The 6,345-nt window shown below is 48.2% G+C and overlaps 1 non-coding gene across 1 annotated transcript; it reads right to left on the minus strand.

The window, feature by feature from the left end:
* Positions 1-4,107: 4,107 nt before the first annotated feature.
* LOC111825519 lies at positions 4,108-4,218 on the minus strand. Its single transcript, XR_002828702.1, has one exon. It is a non-coding gene; the product is annotated as a U6 spliceosomal RNA (small nuclear RNA).
* Positions 4,219-6,345: the final 2,127 nt, after the last annotated feature.

The raw sequence follows: 6,345 nt of genomic DNA on the forward strand, positions 1-6,345 counted from the left end.
CTCTTGACTGGGTCCGCCCTCAGGGTGTGGCTCTGCCTTCACTCTGAGTTTCAGCTGACGTATTAAACCGAGTGTTTACTAACGGCCCTGAGCAGGTGTTGGCAACATGGTGCTGGCAGCGGGCAGCAGTGGAGGCACTTCCAGCCCCAATTGGCCCCCGATGAGAGCAGGACTGTGGAGGGATGGTGGAGCAGGTTAGCGGGCAGTGCCATGCCAAGTCCGGTGCAAGCGGGGGCCTGATTGCCCCACAGATAGCAGCCAGAGGTGGCGGCGGGAGGTGGGGCCCTGCAGACGGTGACCGGTGGTGGCATTGGGGGGGTAGGTCTGCCATCTGGCTCCAGGCACTGAGGGAGCTGGGCAGGGGTCCTGGCCCCAATCAATCACCCCACAGGCGGGATGGTGGAGCAGGTGAAGAGGTGGCACCAGGCCAAGGTGGGGTGCCAGGTGGGGCTGTGGGGCTATAGGCTGGGGGCATGAGCTGGGGCTGTGAGTCTGGATGTGTGAGCTGGGGCCCAATCTCTACAGGCCACCCGGAGGGACCGCACCTGCCCACCTGTGCACAAATTTGTGCACCAGGCCTCTAGTGTATATATATCATGTTTTCTTGTCCATTCAGCTACCCTATGTCTTATGATTGAAGCATTGATTCCATTTACCTTTAAGGCTATCATTTATAGGTACTTATTTATTACCAATTTTATTCTTTACTAGAGGAGTGGTGCATGAAATTCTTGCATGGGGAGGGGGTCCCTCAGCCCGGCCTACACCGTCTCACAATCAGGACCCCTCAGGGGATGTCCAATTGCCAGTTTAGGCCCGATCACACAGGATCGGGCCTAAACTGGCAGTCATACATCCCTCTTGCAATCCAGGACTGCAATTAATGGGGAACCTGACCTGTCCCCAACTCCTCTACAGGGGAGAGACAGACTACCCCACTTCATCAGCAGCAGTTCCTAACCATTCACCTGCCTGCTTGCCTGATTGCCCCTAACCACTCTGCCTGCCTGCCTCATCACCCCTAACCACTCTGCCTGTCTGATTGCCCCTGTCCACTTGCCTACCTGCCTGATTGCCCCTAACCACCTCTGCCTGCCTTCCTGATCACCCCTAACCACTCACCTGCCTGCCTGATCTCCCCTAACCACCTCTGCCTTGGTCCCCACCATTAAGGCTTTGTCTGGAATGATGTCTGGAAGGTCGTTCAGCTGTTCAGTCTAATTAGCATATTACACTTTTATTATTATAGTTTCCTAGGTTCCTCCCTTTCTTTCTATTTCTTCTTATAACACTCCCTTTAGCATTTCTTACATTTTTGGTTTGTTGATAAATTTCTTTAGCCATTTTTTTTTAATCTTTGATGGTCCTAATTTCACCTTCAAATTTTTTGATAGCCTTCCTGGATAAAGCATTCTTGAATTCAGTTCCTTGCTTTTCATCACTTTGTATACTTCATTCCATTCTCTTTGGCCTGAAGTGTTTCTATTGAGAAATCAGCTAATAGTCTAATGGGATTTCCGTTGTAGGTAACTTTCTGTCTCTCTCTTGCAGCCTTTAAGATTATTTTTTTCTCTTTAACATTTGCCATTTTTAATTATGACGTGTCTTTTTGGGTTCATCTTGATTGGGACTCTCTGTGTTTTGTGGGGCGCGGTTATAGGGTTAAGCCTCTGACTGACCTGTTGGCAAAGTCACAAACAAGTTCCAGCTTAGAGGGCATAGTCCTCTTAGCATAATTAGGCTTGGCCTTATGACACTCCTTAGATCTTATCTGGGAAGCTAATGGGCTGAGGGAGGTGCAGCAAAACAAGTGAAACTCACAAGAACAGTGTAACTATGGTAACCACTTCCTTGTTTACCTCTGACTATAAAATAAAGGCTCAGGTTGCCTCTGGATCTCTCTCTGTGGCCTCAGCCAGGCACAGGGAAGATCCACGAAGAATAAAGAGAGCTATGCTGATCATCTGAACACTGTCTCCATGTAAATCATTCTTCACTGACTCCGTCCACACCTTTGGGAACCCCTAGCCCACTGGGGCTGGACCCCGGCAGTGTTTCTTGGACTTTTTTCCTCACCAGATCAGGGAAGTTTTCTGTCATTATTTATGCAAACATGTTCTCTATTTCTTGCTCAGCTTCTCCTTCTGACACCCCTATTATTCAGATATTGTTTCGTTTCATGTTGTCCCAAAACTCCCTTAAACTATCCTCTTGCTTTTTAACATTTTCTCCCCCAATTGCTTCTATCACTGGGTTTTTTTAATCCTACCTTGTATTTTAACTAACTGATTCAGTCCTCAGTTTCTTCTAGTCTGTTATTATAATTTTCATTAAGTTTCTTATAATTCTCACTCAGATGTTGAGGATCCTTATATACATTACTTTGAATTTTTTAAACGATAAATTGCTTGCCTCCATTTCATTGAGTTTCTTTACTGGAGATTCCTCCTTTTTCTTTTATTTGGTGGTTGTCTTTTTTTCTTCCCATTTGCACAGTTTGGTAGTCTGGGGAGCCAGGTGAGGCAGCAGGTCCGTGTGTTCAGAAGTGACTAATCACACCTGTTTGCAGTGGTGCATCTGATCTTCTGGTGGCACTGGGTTAGGCACCTCATGTCTCTGTGTCATGTCTGTATGTTGAATAGGTGGGGTCAGGTCACATATACCAGGCAGTGTCAGGCCACAAGGCTGTTTGACCATGGGCACTGGGTAAGACACAGTGGGTCATGATGACAGGTACGTGCATCTGGGGGCCTTGTGTCATGGTATCAGGGCTGGGCGTACCATGCCAATGTAGTAGGGCCAGTTGTCCAGGAGCACCAGGTGGGGTGTGCTAGTTCTGGGCAGCAGGTCCTTGTGTCCAGGCTGGGCTCTTGGCAGGGTGGTGGGGTGGGCCAGGTGCTCTGCTTTTGGGAGGGGGGAAGAATCTGGGCACTGGTTCAGGGGGAAGGGTGGGTGCCCCTCTCACCTCTATGGCAGTGTGGGCTGGTTGCTCTGCTCACTGAGGGGTTGAGGCAAACTGAGCACTCTGCTGCTGATGAGGTGAGGTAGTCTGTCTCTCCCCTGTAGAGGAGTTGGGGACAGCTGTTGCTGGCTCTGCTCACTGAGGTGTTGGGGCAAGCTGGGCCCTCCACTTCCATGAAGGAGTCAGGTCAGGTTCCCCATTTGCCAATATAGCGATGCAAGCCCCGCACACTGCAGGTTGAATCAGCCAGTCGGTCCTCCAAGGCGCACAGTTCAGGCTAGCTAAGCTGGTATGACTGGTTCGTGTGCCCAGGGACTTTTAGGTCTCAGCAGTGGGGCTGTGAGCATCTGTCTGTGGTTTAGGGGCAGGATCACTCCCCACAGTTTCCCCCATGGAACACCCTGAGGCTCCCTCAAAATGATGCACTCTCCCCTGTAGTGGAGAGAAGTGCCCGGGAGAGCAGCATGCTGCAGTGGTGGTTCCTCCACTTGGAGCGCCCAAATCACCACCCTAACCTCCCCTCCCCAAACAGATGCCCTCCCACACTCATACTCTCCCTCTCACACATTCACACACTCACCCTCACTCCAGACCTGCCTGCCACCATGTTCGCAATTCTATTATATTTTTATTTGAAGTACTTTTTTTACCTGTCAGTTATACCATATATGTCTCTATCAATGTCAATATCTTTGTAATGCCTATTTTGGCTTTATAAAATAAATGAAAAAATTCCCTTTTCTGTGTTATAGCATGGGATTTAATTGTCTAAGAATTATAGCCCTGGCCAGTTCGCTCAGTGGTTAGAGTGTCAGTCCAAGGACCAAAGGGTCTTGGATTCAATTCCTGGTCAAGGGCGAGTACCTCAGTTGCAGGTTTGATCCCTGCCCCTGTCGGAGGCTCATGTGCAGGAGGAAACCAATTGATGTGTTTCTCTCAGGTTGATGTTTGTCTCTCCTTCTCTTCCCTCTCTTCCACTCTCTCTAAAAAACAAACTAACAAAAAATCAATGGAAAAAATATCATCAGGTGGAGATTTTTAAAAAAGGAATTAAGAAATATTAAAATTACAAAAAGTATCTGGGCCTGGCACTTTTGAAAATGTTATTAAATAAGTTGAATTAAAAATTTTTACATATTAACTTTTTTTTAATGGAATGCATCACAGGATTTGCTGGACAGCCTTATGCAGGAGCCATGCAAATCTCTCTTCTCTGTATCGTTTCAATTTAGTATATGTGCTGCCGAAGCCAACACTACATGTTAACTTTTTATTTATTTTTAATTTACTTTACTTTTATTATTTCCATTGCCTTATGACCCAGTGACTCCTCTTCTGGGACTTTATCCCAAGATACTTGAAACACTACTTTGAAGTAATATATATACCCCTAATTTCATTGCAGTGATAATTACAATAGCCAAGTATATTGTAAATGGAAACAGTCCAAGTGTCCATCAGTAGATGAGTGGATTAAAAAACTGTGCTACATTTACTCAATGGAATTCTACTCTGCTGTAAAAAGGAAGAAAATTTTACACTTTGGGATGGCATAGATGGAGAACAACATGCTAAGTGATATAAGCCAGTCAAAGAAAGATTAGTACCATATGATTTCACTCATATGTAGAATTTAATGAGAAAACTGAGCTAAACAGCAAAATAGAGGCAGACTCATAGATAGAAAACAGACAGACAGCTCCAAAGCAGTGGGTATTGCGGAGTGGAGGGATTGAGCAAAAAAAGGAGAGAGTACTCCTGGACATGAACAACGATGTAATGATTGCAGAGGTGGAGGACATGGGTGGAGATGGTAAAGGGCATACAGGGGATAAAAGGTGAAATTTTTAATTGTACTTTTTATTTTCTCTGACATATTTTGTTTACTATTATTTTCTTTTGAAAGTAACAATTCCATCCAGATTTAAAAACTTATTTTTCTGTTTTTAGGAAATAGATATATTTATTGGTGGATAAATGATGATGCTTTGCAAAGAAATATAATCTAGTAATTGCTTCTGAAATACCACCTATGTGTTAAATAGAGTTAATTATTTTCTAAAGTTAGGTAATTCTTAAGTGACAGCAGATGATAATTTGTTTTATCCTACAAATATTCTTAAAACTTTTAAATTACTTGCAAATATTTAAACGTCTTGAAATTCCTTGTAAATATCTACATTTCTAATTTCTCTTGAGAATTTAGGTGAGTCAGGAATATCTGGCCTGCACTTGTAATAATCAGATAGTAATATCTTTATATAAAACTAGAGGCCCGGTGCACAAAAATTTGTGCATTCCAGGGGGAGGGGAGTCCCCCAGCCCGGCCTGTGCCCTCTCACAGTCTGGGACCCCTTGGGCGATAACGACCTGCTGGCTTAGGCCTGCTCCCGGGTGGCAGAGGGCAGGCCCAATCCCTAAGTGCAGCCCCTGGTGGGGCTCAGAGCAGGGCCGATTGGGGAGTTGGGGCGCCGCCCCCTGTCATGCACAGAGCAGGGCGGATCGGGAGGTTGCGATGCCACCCTCACTCACACTCAGGGTAGGGCTGATTGGGGGGTTGGGGCACCACCCCCTGTCACACTCAAGGCAGGGTCGATGGGGAGGTTGTAGCGCCACCCCCTGTCACTCACAGAGCAGGGACCATCAGGGGGGTTGGGGCTCTGTACCCTGTCACACACAGAGCAGGGTTGATCAGGGGGTTGGGGAGCTCCCCCCTGTCACGCACAGAGTAGGGTCGATAGGGGAGTTGGGGCACAGCCCCCTGTCACACACACAGCAGGGCAGATCAGGGGGTTGGGGCAGTGCACCCTGTCACACTCAGGGCAGGGCCAATGGGGAGGGTATGGCTCTACCCTGTCACACACAGAGCAAGGCCCGTGGAGGGGGGTTGGGGCACCACCCTCTATCACCCACAGAGCATGGCCGATCAGGGGGTTGGGTGCCGCCACTGTCACACTCAGGGCAGGGCCAATGAGAGAGGTTATGGCTCTACCCTGTCACACACAGAGCAGGGCCCGTGGGGGTGGGGGGTGGGGCGCCGACCCTGTCACACACAGAGCAGGGCGATCAGGGGGTTGGGGCGCCGCACCCTGTCAAACACAGAGCCTCAGGGCGATCAGGGGGTTTGGGCGCTGCCCCCTGTCAAGCTGATCCCGGTGGCGGGAGACCTCACTGCTCCGCTGATCCTGGTGCCGGGAGGAATATTAACCCTTTTACTATATAGAATAGAGGCCTGGTGGATGGGTGGGGGCCGGCTGGGTTGCCCTGAAGGGTGTCCTGGATCAGGGTGGGGGTCCCCACTGGGGTGCCTGGCCAGTCTGGGTGAGGGGCTGAGGGCCGTTTTCTGGCTGGCGGGTGACTGAAGCTCCCAACTGCTCCTTTTT

Source organism: Myotis lucifugus, unplaced genomic scaffold, assembly GCF_000147115.1.
Source record: "Myotis lucifugus unplaced genomic scaffold, Myoluc2.0 scaffold_29, whole genome shotgun sequence".
Lineage (NCBI taxonomy): Eukaryota > Metazoa > Chordata > Mammalia > Chiroptera > Vespertilionidae > Myotis > Myotis lucifugus.